Source organism: Pristiophorus japonicus, chromosome 2 (assembly GCF_044704955.1).
Source record: "Pristiophorus japonicus isolate sPriJap1 chromosome 2, sPriJap1.hap1, whole genome shotgun sequence".
In the NCBI taxonomy this organism is placed as follows: Eukaryota; Metazoa; Chordata; class Chondrichthyes; family Pristiophoridae; genus Pristiophorus; species Pristiophorus japonicus.
Genome location: NC_091978.1, coordinates 369,093,637 through 369,106,974, shown reverse-complemented (window position 1 = coordinate 369,106,974; position 13,338 = coordinate 369,093,637). Strand labels below are relative to the sequence as shown.

General features: G+C 47.5%; 1 protein-coding gene across 4 annotated transcripts in view; it reads left to right on the top strand.

Annotated features, from left to right (window-relative positions):
• LOC139250541 (uncharacterized protein C4orf54 homolog) overlaps positions 1 to 9,855 on the top strand; it is a 42,098-nt gene extending 32,243 nt beyond the window's left edge. For 3 of the 4 annotated variants that reach the window (XM_070872929.1, XM_070872922.1, XM_070872939.1), the window contains exon 3: positions 5,872 to 9,855. The gene's annotated coding sequence lies outside the window, so the exon portion shown is untranslated. The remainder of the gene's footprint in view (positions 1 to 5,871) is intronic. The other variant, XM_070872947.1, reaches the window with a different exon arrangement.
• The last annotated feature ends 3,483 nt before the right edge of the window (positions 9,856 to 13,338 follow it).

The following is a 13,338-nucleotide window of genomic DNA, read 5'->3' as shown; positions in this document are numbered from 1 at the left end:
CTCCTTGGAGCAGAGAAGGCCAAGAGGAGATTTGATGGAGGTGTTTAAAATCACAAAGGGTTTAGATAGAGTAAATAAAGAGAAATTGTTTCCAATGGCTGATGGGCCGAATGGCCTCCTTCTGTACTGTACTGTTCTGTGATTATAAGAATCCTGAAATATCAAGTAGCAAGTGTAGAGTTAAACTTCAGAGACCTCTAGCTGTGAGGCCCCACCATTTGTTAAAATTCATTCACGGGATGTGGGCGTCGCTGGCAAGGCCGGCATTTATTGCCCATCCCTAATTGCCCCTTGAGAAGCTGTTGGTGAGCCGCCTTCTTGAACCGCTGCAGTCCGTGTGGTGAAGGTGCTCCCACAGTTCTGTTAGGGAGGGAGTTCCAGGATTTTGACCCAGCTACGATGAAGGAACGACCGATATATTTTCAAGTCAGGATGGTGTGTGACTGGGAGGGGAACGTGGAGGTGGTGGTGTTCCCATGCGCCTGCTGCCCTTGTCCTTCTAGGTGGTAGAGGTTGCGGGTTTGGGAGGTGCTGCCGAAGAAGCCTTGGCGAGTTGCTGCAGTGCATCTTGTAGATGGTGCACACTGCAGCCACGGTGCGCCGGTGGTGGAGGGAGTGAATGTTGAAGGTGGTGGGTAGCGTGCTGATCAAGCGGGTTGCTTTGTCCTGGATGGTGTCGAGCTTCTTGAGTGTTGTTGGAGCTGCACTCATCCAGGCCAGTGGAGAGTATTCCATCACACTCCTGACTTGTGCCTTGTAGATGGTGAAAAGGCTTTGGGGAGTCAGGAGGTGAGACAGAATACCCAGCCTCTGACCTACTCTTGTAGCCACAGTATTTATGTGGCTGGTCCAGTAAAGTCCACCAGTGATGGAGGGAGTGGATGTTTAAGGTGCTTGACATGACAGTGATCCTTTACATGGTTTAAGTAACTCTTGTGAATGCTTGGACTGGTTGGTATGAAGTCCTGTGAGCTTAAGTGCACAGTGGGGCTGTCATCTCTGGTTTCAACACAGTTGGATGTTAGCTGGAGGGAGTTGGTACACATGGATTCACATACCTCACTTCTGCCCAGAGTCCCGCTCCTGCACAGGTCAAGGGGTGGTACTAAGGGAGAGCCCAACCACAAGGCATGGCTGGAGTGAGCACAGCTCAGGCTACACCTCTGGACGATGCCACGTCTGACCTCCCACCTTCTTGTCCCTTTCTACTTAAAGCAGAAGGTATGCCAAGAATCGGGCCGAGCCAGCTAACGACTGCATCAGCCGACCTAGTGGCACCAGTTACTGAGCCAGGAGAGCAGGCTAGAGGGGCTGAATGGCCTACTCCCATTCCTATACTCCATGTCAGGGCGTGGCCCCCACTCAGGTTCACAGCGATTCCTGTCCCAAGAGGTTTCCGCTGACAACCTGCAGCCAGCCACCTCAATTACTATTGCCAGGGTAAAACACACAAGGCACCATACACTTACCACTTCTATTGTATTAAATTTAGTTGCATTTTATCTTAACAGCAATAACAATAATTTGTATTTATATAGCGCCTTTAATGTAGTAAAAACGTCCCAAGGCGCTTCACAGGAGCGTAAATTGGACATCAAGCCATATGAGATATTAGCGCAGGTGACCAAAAGTTTGGTCAAAGAGGTTGGTTTTGAGGAGTGTCTTAAAGGAGGAGAGAGACGGAGAGGTTTAGGAAGGGAATTCCAGAGCTTGGGGTCCAGGCAGCTGAAGGCACAGCCACCGATGGTGGAGCGATTATAATCAGGGATGCTCAAGAGGCCAGAATTGGAGGAGCACAGACATCTCGGGGGGCGGGTGGTGGGGTGGGGGAGGCTAGAGGAGGTTAGGCTATGCTTAAACAACAGCAAAATACTCTGGGAAATCTGAAATACAAACAGAAAACACTGGAAACACTCAGCAGGTCAGACAGCATCTGTGGAGCGAGAGAATCATTTCAGGTTGATGGATTTTCACTCGAACTGGAAGAGGTGCGAAATTTAGCCATTTATAAACAAGTACAGAGGAGGCGAGGAGATAACGAGGGGAAGGTCTGTGGTAGGGTGGGAGGCAGGAGAGATTAAATGACAAACGGGATGATGGTGCAAGGTAAAAAGAGGCGGTAATGGGACAAGTAAAGACACAAAACGTGGGTCTAGAGGAGGTGTAAATGGCAGAACCGTTACCAACACCTTCTGTCCGAGAAAATGGGAGTGGTGATTATAAGAACATAAGAAGTAGGAGCAGGAGCAGGCCATTATGCCCATTGAGCCTGCTCCGCCGTTCAATTTGATCATGGCTGATATTCGACCTCAACTCCCCTTTCCCGACTGATCCCCATATCGCTCGATTCCCCGAGATTCCAAAATTCTATCGATCTCAACCTTGAATATACTCAACGACTGAGTATCCACAGCTCTCTGGGGCAGAGAATTCCAAAGATTCACCACCCTCTGAGTGAAGAAATTCCGCCTCATCTCAGTCCTAAATGGCCGACCCCTTATCCTGAGACTGTGACCCCTGGTTCTAGACTCCCCAGCCCGGGGGGAAATATCCTCCCTGCATTTGCCCTGTCAATCCCCCTCAGAATATTATATGTTTCAATGAGATCACCTCTCATTCTTCTAAACTATAGAAAGTATAGGCCCAGTCGACTCAATCTCTCCTCATAGGACAACCCTCTCATCCCAGGGATCAGTCCAGTGAGCCTTCGTTGCACCGCCTCCAAGGCAAGTATATCCTTCCTTAAGGTACGGAGATCAAAACTGTTCACAGTTTTTGAGTTGTTGAATTCAATGTTGCGGCCGAAAGTGCCTCATTGAAAGATGAGGTACTGTTCCTCACTGTAATATATTTGCTTCAAGGGTTCTTTGCTTAAGAATTCATAGCAACACATTGCTATTAAGAACTAGTTGGTTTATGAGCACATTACCAATTCATCCATCATCATCATCATCATCATAGGCAGTCCCTCGAAGTGCGGAAGACTTGCTTCCATGTCATAAAGTTCACAGGTGTTTCAATGATGGACCTAATATTCCAGATCCAGAACTACATCCTGAAGGGTGGAAGATACCTGTGCGTGGATTGTTTTAACGTGTGGTGACTGTTGCACACCAGCCACCACACGGGCTTGACAGAGCTAGGTCTTGGTCCAGTGGCAAGGATTAAAACCAAGATGCTCTGCTGCACGGACCTAGTGCGTACACATATTGCAGTGTGGGTTGGCCCGTGCTGGCCCTGGGCCCTCGCCTCTTCTGGGCCCCGAAGTCACATCTCTCCTGGACCCCGATCACGTCCCTCTTCAATCTCTCGCAGCTCCTTCGCCCCGACCTCGCCGCTCCTGCCTGTACCTGCCCTCGCTCCAATCACCGACCTGGATCTTCACTGCCGTTGCTCTCCTGCTCCAGCATGTGTTGCTCCCTGGAGTGGTCCTTCCGCTCCCCGGCCTGCTCCCATGGTGCTCACAACCACCTGCCTCGACGTGGATGACCCAGACCCAACTGGCTGGGGTTTTATTGAGTCTATGTGAGCATCACGTGACGGGCTAAGCCACTCCCGACTCAACAGCTCAACCCTGTGAGCATACTCACAGGTGCATAAATTACACTCGCCATTATACTTAAATTACACCAACACAACTGCTTTTCACTGACGCTGTAAGCCTCCGTTGGGGGTTGATTTTCAACTTGCTGCCTTGGTGTAAGACTGCCGTTATAGTTTCCCCCCCCCCCACTCCTCCACTCCCCGTCTCCAGTGAAGATGAAAATCATGCGCTTTCTATAAAGGCCAGACAATCCACAAGGTCAATTTTACACTCAGGTGGCAATTCGAAAATCCACCTCCTTAAATTTCATTGGCTCTCAGGCAAGAAGCGAAACCTTTGTTGCGTGTCGAAGTGCCCAGCGAAGCTATTTTTATCTACTGAGCTTTGTTTACTTTGCCATGGGAACCTGTGCCAGCGCCAGAATGCGGTGCCCCACATGCTGATGATGCCTTGCTATTTCATGGACTTACTCAGCTTCCTGGTAAAGCAGATAAAGGTCATTCCTCTTCTTAATCACGAGTTAAAGATAGCTGCAAAGTAAAGCAGGAACGTCAAGTCCCAACAACCCGAGGAAACTATCGCAAAGTTCAAAATCAATGGAGGAAATGAAAAGGGAAGAAATTGGGAGATAGATCACCCCCAAAAAAATTAGGGAAGAAAATAAGCAAATGATCAAAAGAATACACAAACCTTTGAAGATGGCAGGACACAAAAACTGTGAACATAAGGCTATTGTTTTTTAAAAAGCATATGGGATCCTGGGCTTTATAAATTCAGTACAAAAACAAGGAAGTTACGTTGAACCTTTATAAAACACGAGTTAGACCTCAACCGGGGTATTGGGTCCAATTCTGGGCACCACACTTTAAGTGGAGACACAGAGGGAGAGAGAGAGAAAGAGAGCAAGAGAAAGAGAGGGAGGGACAGAGAGATAGAAAGAGAGCGAGAGACACAGAGAGAGAGAGAGAGGCAGAGAGAGAGAGAAAGAGAGCAAGAGAAAGAGAGAGAGGGACAGAGAGATAGAAAGAGAGCGAGAGACAGAGAGAGAGAGAGACAGAGAGAGAGAGAGAAAGAAAGAGAAAGAGAGAGAGAGAGAGACAGAGAGACCGCACTTTAGAAGGATGTCCAGGTCTTGGCGAGGGTACAGATGAGATTTACTGGAATAGTACCAGGGGTGACGGACTTCAGTTACGTTGATACACTGGAGAAGCTGGGGTTGTTCTCCTTAGACCAGTAAACGTTAAGGCAAGAGGTGCTCAAAAATCATGAAGGGGTTTTGATAAAATAAGTAAGGATAACCTGTTTCCAGTGGCAGGAGGGTTGGTAACCAGAGGGCACAGATTTAAGATAATCGTCAAAAGAACCAGAAATGAGGTGAGCAGAATTTTCTGCTTATACGCAGCGGGTTGTTGTGATCATGAAGGCGCTGCCTGAAACGGTGCAAGAAGAAGATACAAGAGGAGATTTGAGACCACACCTGGAGCACTGCGTACAATTTGGGTCTCCTTATTTAAAGATGGATATACTTGCATTGGAAACAGTTCAGAGAAGGTTCACGAGGTTGATTCCTGAGATGAAAGGGGTTATCTTATGAGGAAAGGTTGAGCAGGTTGGGTCTGTACTCATTGGAGTTTAGAAGAATGAGAGGTGATCTTATTAAAACGTACAAGATTCTGAGGGGACTTGACAGGGTGGATGCAGAGAGGATGTTTCCGCTCGTGGGGGAATCTAGAACTAGGGGGCATAGTCTCAGAATAAGGGGCCGCCCAATTAAAACGGAAATGAGGAGGAATTTCTTCTCTCAGAGAGTTGTGAATCTTTGGAATTCTCTGCCCCAGAGAACTGTGGAGGCTGGGTCATTGAATATATTAAAGGCGGAGATAGACAGATTTTTGAATGATAAGGAAGTTGAGGGTTATGGGGAGTGGGCAGGGAAGTGGAGTTGTGGCCAAGACCAGATCAGCCATGATCCTATTGAATGGCGGAGCGGGCTCAAGGGGCCAGATGGCCTAATCCTGCTCCTATTTCTTATGTTCTTATGTATATACTAAAAAAGGGAAAATTTGCATGGCAAAAAGCAGGGGGAGTGGGATTGATTGGAGAGCACTGTCACAGAGCCGGCACAGGCACGATGGGCCAAATGGCCTCCTCCTGGGCTGTAAGATTCTTTATGATTCTATTCTATACTAATGATGTACTTTCTATAATTATAATATATGGTAACTAGTCTGTTTCCTCCTATTTACAAAGGTTAAGATGGATTATCAAATGTAGATATTGCAGTGCAATGTATGGGATTAATTCTGATGTTATCTATGTTTATTTAGCAGGAGATGAGGCTGAAGAAGGTTGTAAGAAGACTGCATTACAATGCAAAGCAACTACTTAAAACTTCCCTAAGATGTTCCTGTTCTCAAACGTAGTTATGTGTGTTGAATATAATTGCTTTACTGTTCAAAAAAAAAAGCAAGCACCATTCTTTTTGGAAGCATGTACAAATATTATTTTATGCGGGAGCATTCAGTGCCTTTTTAATACACTACTGAGGACTCTGTGTATGACTGTGGTGGTGCTGATTGGTGTTGAACGTGGTAATTGGAGTGTCATTGCAGTGAACCTTGTGCATGACACCACTTTGACCATGAAGGGGGTTAAGTGCAGTGAGTGGCGGATGTTCTGCCCTCAGTCATCTAGCAATAACGCAGCGACCCTGAATTAATTTGTGCACATTTGACATTTGCAATGCCAGAGCGCTCGAGGAAATATTATTGCAGTCAAGCCCGAACTTTTTTCTCTCTCTCTCTAATAAACTGTGTGAAACAGGCAATTCAGTGAAGGTTAACGTTATCACATTCATAATAATTCCACCGGATCCATACCTCAACTGTTTAAACTTTTATTAACCGTCTCTAGTATTAGGGCTGAGCAAAAGTAACAATATGTAACCGACAGAATAGTTTGTCTATTTTTAGATTAATTTGATTTGAATTCTCTGACACTTTATAAAACTAGATGGCTGTTTATTCATTTTTATTTTATTCGTTCACGGATTGTGAGCATCGCTGGCAAGGCCGGCATTTATTGCCCATCCCTAATTGCCCCTTGAGAAGGTGGTGGTGAGCCGCCTTCTTGAACCGCTGCAGTCCGTGTGGTGAAGGTGCTCCCACAGTGCTGTTAGGGAGGGAGTTCCAGGATTCTGACCCAGCGACGGTGAAGGAACGGTCGATATATTTTCAAGTCGGGATGGTGTGTGACTGGGAGGGGAACGTGGAGGTGGTGGTGTTCCCATGCGCCTGCTGCCCTTGTCCTTCTAGGTGGCAGATGTCGCGGGTTTGGGAGGTGCTGTCGAAGAAACCTTGGCGAGTTGCTGCAGTGCATCTTGTAGATGGTACACACTGCAGCCACGATGCGCCGGTGGTGGAGGGAGTGAATGTTGAAGGTGGTGGATGGGGGGCCGATCAAGCGGCTGCTTTGTCCTGGATGGTGTCGAGCTTCTTGAGTGTTGTTGGAGCTGCACTCATCCAGGCAAGTGGAGAGTATTCCATCACACTCCTGACTTGTGCCTTGTAGATGGTGGAAAGGCTTTGGGGAGTCAGGAGGTGAGACATTTGCCGCAGAATACCCAGCCAATGACCTGCTCCTGTTGCCACAGTATTTATGTGGCTGGTCCAGTTAAGTTTCTGGTCAATGGTAAGCCCTAGGATGTGTGACTGTTTGGGGATTACAATATCAAATCATACGATAGTGATCAATTTTCCCATTAATTTGATTGGGTGTGCTGCCCCTTTAAGGGGCCGCACGGCCTCTTCAAAATATCGCGCAGCACGGATTTTCCTATTTAAGAGCCGGTGAGCCGGCAGTGTGGGAGCTGCAGAGCGCGGTGCGGTCACGCAGCATAAAGGGATTTAGTTTGATACCGCTTATTCTTTTTAAGCAAAGACTTGTTTAAAATAAAGCAGATGTTTCCTTGAAGTATTCAGTGTCCATTCACTAAATGGTCAGCCAGTGCGAGCGTACATATACGCTAACTGGTACCAGACATGGGTTCCTAATACAAATGTGAAAGAAGTCGTGGACGTTACCCAGAATGATAGTAATGATGGCAAACTGTAGCCTGTAATGTATTTGCTTCATGGGTTCTTGTTTAAGAATTCATAGCAACACATTGCTATTGAGAACTAGTTGAGTTATTAGCAAAGGTTTAACAATCACACTACACATTACCAGTTCATCCACCAGGCTCACAGCCACCTGCCCCATCGTGGATCCCCCGAACCCAACTGGCTGGGGTTTTATTAAGTCTTGTGCGTATCACGTGACTGGCTAAGCCACTCCAAACTCAACAGCTCTACAACTATTTTAAATTATAACTTTAAGCCAAGTGCTTCCTTTGGTAAGGGCACTAGAACCTTCAAATTAACACATAAACTTTAAGGAAACCATAACAAATCAAATTAAAATTCTGTTCCTTGCTTTAATTATGCACTCCAGTCCCTCCAACGCCCAACACTTGCGGAAGGCCGCGAGCGTACCGGTTAAACAAAAGCCATGAGATGCTATTGTAAGAACTGCTTACAACCAGAGTCATCAGAGGATTATTTTATCCTCAAGTAGAAAGTAAGAGATGTGATGGCTGGGAATCAAACCCGGGTCAATAGCTTGGAAGGCAAACATGCTTACCACTGCATCACCACACAGCTCTACAACTATTTGAGTAGAAACTTTAAATCAACTGCTTGGAACAGCTCCACAATTATTTTTGTGAATCTATAAATCAAGGGGCACTAAAACCAACAAATTAAACTTTAAACGATCGAATTAAAATTGGTTGCCGGGGTGATGATGCACTCCAGTCCCTTTGGCGCCCACCTCTCGCGGAAGGCCACGAGCGTACCGGTGGACACCACGTGCTCCATCTCCAGGGACACCCTGGCTCGGATGTAACCGCGGAAAAGAGGCAGTCGGGCTGAACGACCGCCTCAACCGCCAGCTGCCTGGGCCGGTTGATGGCCCCCTTGGCCATGCCCGGGAACAGTCCTACGAGGAGGCCCTCCGACCTGCCCGCTCCCCTCCGCACAGGGTGCCCAAAGATCAGGAGTGTGGGGACTGAAGTGCCACACAGCTCTACAAAGCTGTGAGCATACTCACTGGTGCAACTTTACATTGACCTCGGCAGTTTATGTCACAGCCTTCTGTCCATGGTGCTCTGTCATTTATGACTGAGAAACATGACCAAGACAAGCCTGTTCATCTGCACTCGCTTCTCCCCCAAACCCACCCCCCTCCAAAAAATAAATCAACATCGTAAGACAGGACTAGCTAATGGTTTAGTGTTTCTGGACTGATGGTGGCAATTTGTGCCAAGCAAGGGGAATATTAGAGCTCGGACATATTCACATTTCCTATCCTCCTGACTTCCTGTGAAGACCTGGATTTTTATAGTGTTGCTGCAATATGTTTTTAAACACGACACCAGCAGGTGTTTCCTGAGAGACGTGACTCTAAAGGCAATGCCAGGCATATTCACGTTTTCAGCGGTTTGCGAGTCCTGAGCAAAGGAGATGAATTCCTGGCTGTCAGTGGAGACAGAAGGGGAGAGCTTCCTGGGATTATGGAATCGGCTGTGTGTAAGCAATTACAGGATTGCAGCATGCGCCCCTGATGACAGAAATCAACAGATTTTTGAACATTACGGGAATCAAGGGATATGGAGACAGTGCAGTTGAAGTAGAAGATCAGCCAGGATCTTATTGAATGGCGGAGCGGGCTCAAGGGGCCGAATGGCCGTCTCCTGCTCCTAATTCTTATGTTCTTGTATTGCCCGCTTGATTTTGCAACGTTCAAAGTTAAACCACTCTTTGGGGGAAAAGATCCATTCAATAGCTTGTATTCCACGAAGATCTTTTCAAGCCTTTGTGTTTGCGCATTTCCTTCCACATATATCGATACCACATCTAAATATTTGTAACGCGCTAGGACAGCTAGAAATTCCGTTGCGCCCCGCTTGAGGCAATAACTTTTGAAATGTGTTGAAAAGTATTGCGAGTCAATCATTTTTTTTCAGCTTTAGCGCTCCAAGAGGGAAGTGGAGTGCTAAATCAAGCGCTAACCACTTCTCTTAGAGCGCTAAAGTGTGTGAGAGGGGCGGGAGCGGCAGAGCACTGAACAATGTTCCGCGCAGTGCTGCCGGCATCAGAGGCTCCCTCCTCGCTTACAGGGAAGGGACAATGCTGGTTTGCAGCGTTCTTCTTCTCGCTTCTGACGGACCTGCGCGACTTCCAGTAAAGTCCCAAACGCTGTCAGAGAGTGGCGGGGGGGTGGGGTCAGCTAGGGCGAACGTTATTCCTTGCACCGGTGCGAGGAATAACGTTCGCCCTAGCTGACCCCCCACCGCCTTTAATTATCGCTCCCCCGAGCGGCCGGCCGAGGTGACACCGCCTCCCGCAGCTGCCGTTGTTGACGCCTGCCGATGCTGCAGGGGAGGGAGCCAATATTGCAGTAACGGGGCGCTGCGCACCGGATGGCGTCACGATCTAAGGAGCGCTAGAGAGCGAGGCGGTGAGCATTAGCGCCAGCGCAGAACCACCAGAGAAGTTTGCGGGTTTCAATGGATTCACCGTGCCCGGTCGGTAAACCCCTTAGCGCCCCGTTACCACCCCCTGCAGGCGCTAACGGGAGGCGCAAGGCAGCCGAATTTCTCCCCCACCCCAACTCTTGTCAGTTGACTGAGAAGGGGGCCTGGCAATCTGCTGCTGCAGTGCGCCCGGGCTTCAAGTATTGCAATATTTGTTCAGGAAACCAGCACAGACACGATGGGCTGAATGGCCTTCTTCTATGTTGTAATTTTAGTATGATTCTATGAAACGTTGACTGTATGCCAAGGTTCACAAGCTGCTAATGTTACAAACTCTTTGTTAAAAAAAATGCCTGTTGCCTTCCACATAAGTCTTTTTTAAATTATTTTCTTCTTTTCCATCGCCTTGGTTGGTACTATGGGCTTTTCATTGAAGGTCAATCACTTAAAGACAATGAAGTGCATGTTGAAGACACTTCCCTGGGTAGACCGTGTTACGTGCGCTAGTTAGCTCCCCTCCCCTGATTTTTGTAATATTTTCTTTCTATGGTGAACCATATGGAGGTCCACGTGGCCTGGTGTTTACACTGTTTCAACATGTCAAGGGTGCAGTTGCAAGGAGAAGGGTGCGAGAGTACGTGTGAAGACTGCAAGGTGTGATCGACAGGCATGGAAGGAGGATATCCCGCCCTGCAGGACAACTGAGAAGTCGCTAGCCTTGGGAGCTGAAGACCGAAATCGATCCAGAAAGAGGAATTGTCGGTTTTCAGCCAGCATTGGGTGGATGTTGGGACGGAGGTGAAATGGAAGAGGAAGCTATTAGCAGAAAGGGAGCAGAATGAGGGACAGAGAGAAAGGTGCTTGAGAAAGATCCTCAGAACCGAGGATACAACAATGTAAACGATACAGTTGTATAGCAGGAAATTGCACTAGTCAAGCGTTGCACAAAGGGAAAGTATTTTTTAAACAGTGTTAATAGATGGAGGACTGTTTGTTATTTCTTTATAAAGCCAAATATGGAAACAATGTGCAAGCCAATGTTTATGTATGTATTGGATTTGCTTAATAAAGATAATGTAATTTTCCAGTGATCAGTTGCGTGCACCTTAACTTTTCTCTTCAAAGAAAGACTTGCATTTCTATATCGCCTTTCACTACAATAAAGCCAGAGCCAGAGCTTTATTGTACAAATCCTTAGTGTTATGCCCTATAGTTACAGGAACCTGTTGCCATTTTGGATTTTTTTGATATAAACATTTTCTGGTGCCTGCTTTTAAAGAAAGACTTACATTTATATAGCGCCTTTCACTATCACCGGACGTCCCAAAGTGCTTTACAGCCAATGAAGTACTTTCTGAAGTGTAGTCACGGCAGTCAATTTGTGCACAGCAATGTGATAATGACCAATTAATCTGTTTTATTACTGGGATAAGTATTGGTCCTATGACACTGAGGATAACTTTCCTGTTCTTCTCAGAAATAGTGGCCATGAGATATTTTATAGTCACTTAAGAGAGCAGATGGGGCTTCGGTTTAACGTCTCATCCAAAAGTCGGCACCTCCGACAGTGCAGCACTCCCGCAGTACTGAGCTGGAGTGTCAGGCTGGACTTTTGTGCTCAAGTCTCTGGAGTGGGACTTGAACCCACAACCTTCTGACTCAGAGGCAAATGTGCTACCCACTGAAGCACTGGCTGACACAGGGGTTCTTTTGATGGATCAGGGTTTCAGATCAGTTATGCAAGCTCATTATTTTATACATTTAATAGAGAAAATCCCACTAAATTTCTGTCATATGATTGTGTTAGAATGAATGTTAATTCCCTTTCCCCTGTCATATCATCAGAACATAATATCAAACTCAAAGATGAAATAAAATTAAATTATCCAGTTATTTAACTTAACCATTGAATTAAAACATCAACATTTTAAAAAATTACATAGGATTACACAGGATATACGGCACAGAAACTGGCAATTCGGTCCAACCAGTCCATGCCGGCGTTTATGCTCCACTTGAGCCTTCTCTCTCTCTCTCTCTCTCGCCTTCTCTCTCTCTCTCTCTCTCTCTCGCCTTCTCTCACCTGCTCTCTCTCGCCCCGAACTAGAAAATCTCACTTTGCATCGAATGTCCACCTTCCCTCACCTTCATATGGTCCATCACCGACTCTTCCCTTCCCTTCCTCGACTTCTCCGTCTCCATCTCTGGGGATAAGCTTTCGACCAGTATCCACTATAAGCCCACTGACTCTCACAGCTACCTAGACTATACTTCCTCCCACTCTGCATCCTGTAAGGACTCTATTCCATTCTCCCAGTTTCTCCGTCTGCATTGCATCTGCTCTGAGGACGCCACTTTTCACACTAGTGTCTCCGATATGTCTTCCTTTTTCCTTAACCGAGGATTCCCCTCCACCGTGGTTAACATGGCCCTCGACCGTGTCTGTTCTATTTCCCGCACCTCTGCTCTCAGCCCTTCCCCTCCCTCTCAGAACCACGACAGGGTTCCCCTTATCCTCACCTTTCACCCCACCAGCCTCCACGTTCAACAGATCATCCTCCACCATTTCTGCCACCTCCAGCGTGATCCCACCACCAATCACATCTTCCCCTCCCCTCCCCTCTCAGCGTTCCGAAGGGACCGCTCCCTCCGCGAACCCCTGGTCCACTCCGCAGTCACCCCCAGCACCCCCTCCCCTTCCCACGGCACCTTCCCGTGCAAGCGCAGGGGATACAACACCTGCCCTTTTACCCCCTCCCTTCCCACTATCCAGGGCCCCAAATACACCTTCCAGGTGAAACAGCGATTTACTTGTACTTCTTTCAATTTAGTATACTGTATTCGCTGCTCACGATTTGGTCTCCTCTACATTGGGGAGACCAAGCGGAGATTGGGTGATCGCTTTGTGGAATACCTCCGTTCAGTCTGTAAGCGTGACCCCGTCGCCTTTCACTTTAATTCCCCACTCCATTCCCACTCTGACCTCTCTGCCCTCGGCCTCCTAACTGTTCCAGCAAAGCTCAACGCAAGCTCGAGGAACAGCATCATCTTTTGTTTAGGCACTTTACAGCCTTCTGGACTCAACATCGAGTTCAATAATTTCAGAACGTAACCGCTGTCAATCTTTGGCTCCCTTCCCCCCCCGTCGCCCCCCCCCCCCCCCCCCCCGTTCCCCCTCGAGCTTATGTTTTTTTCCTCTTTGTCTCCAATGGCAGCTGGT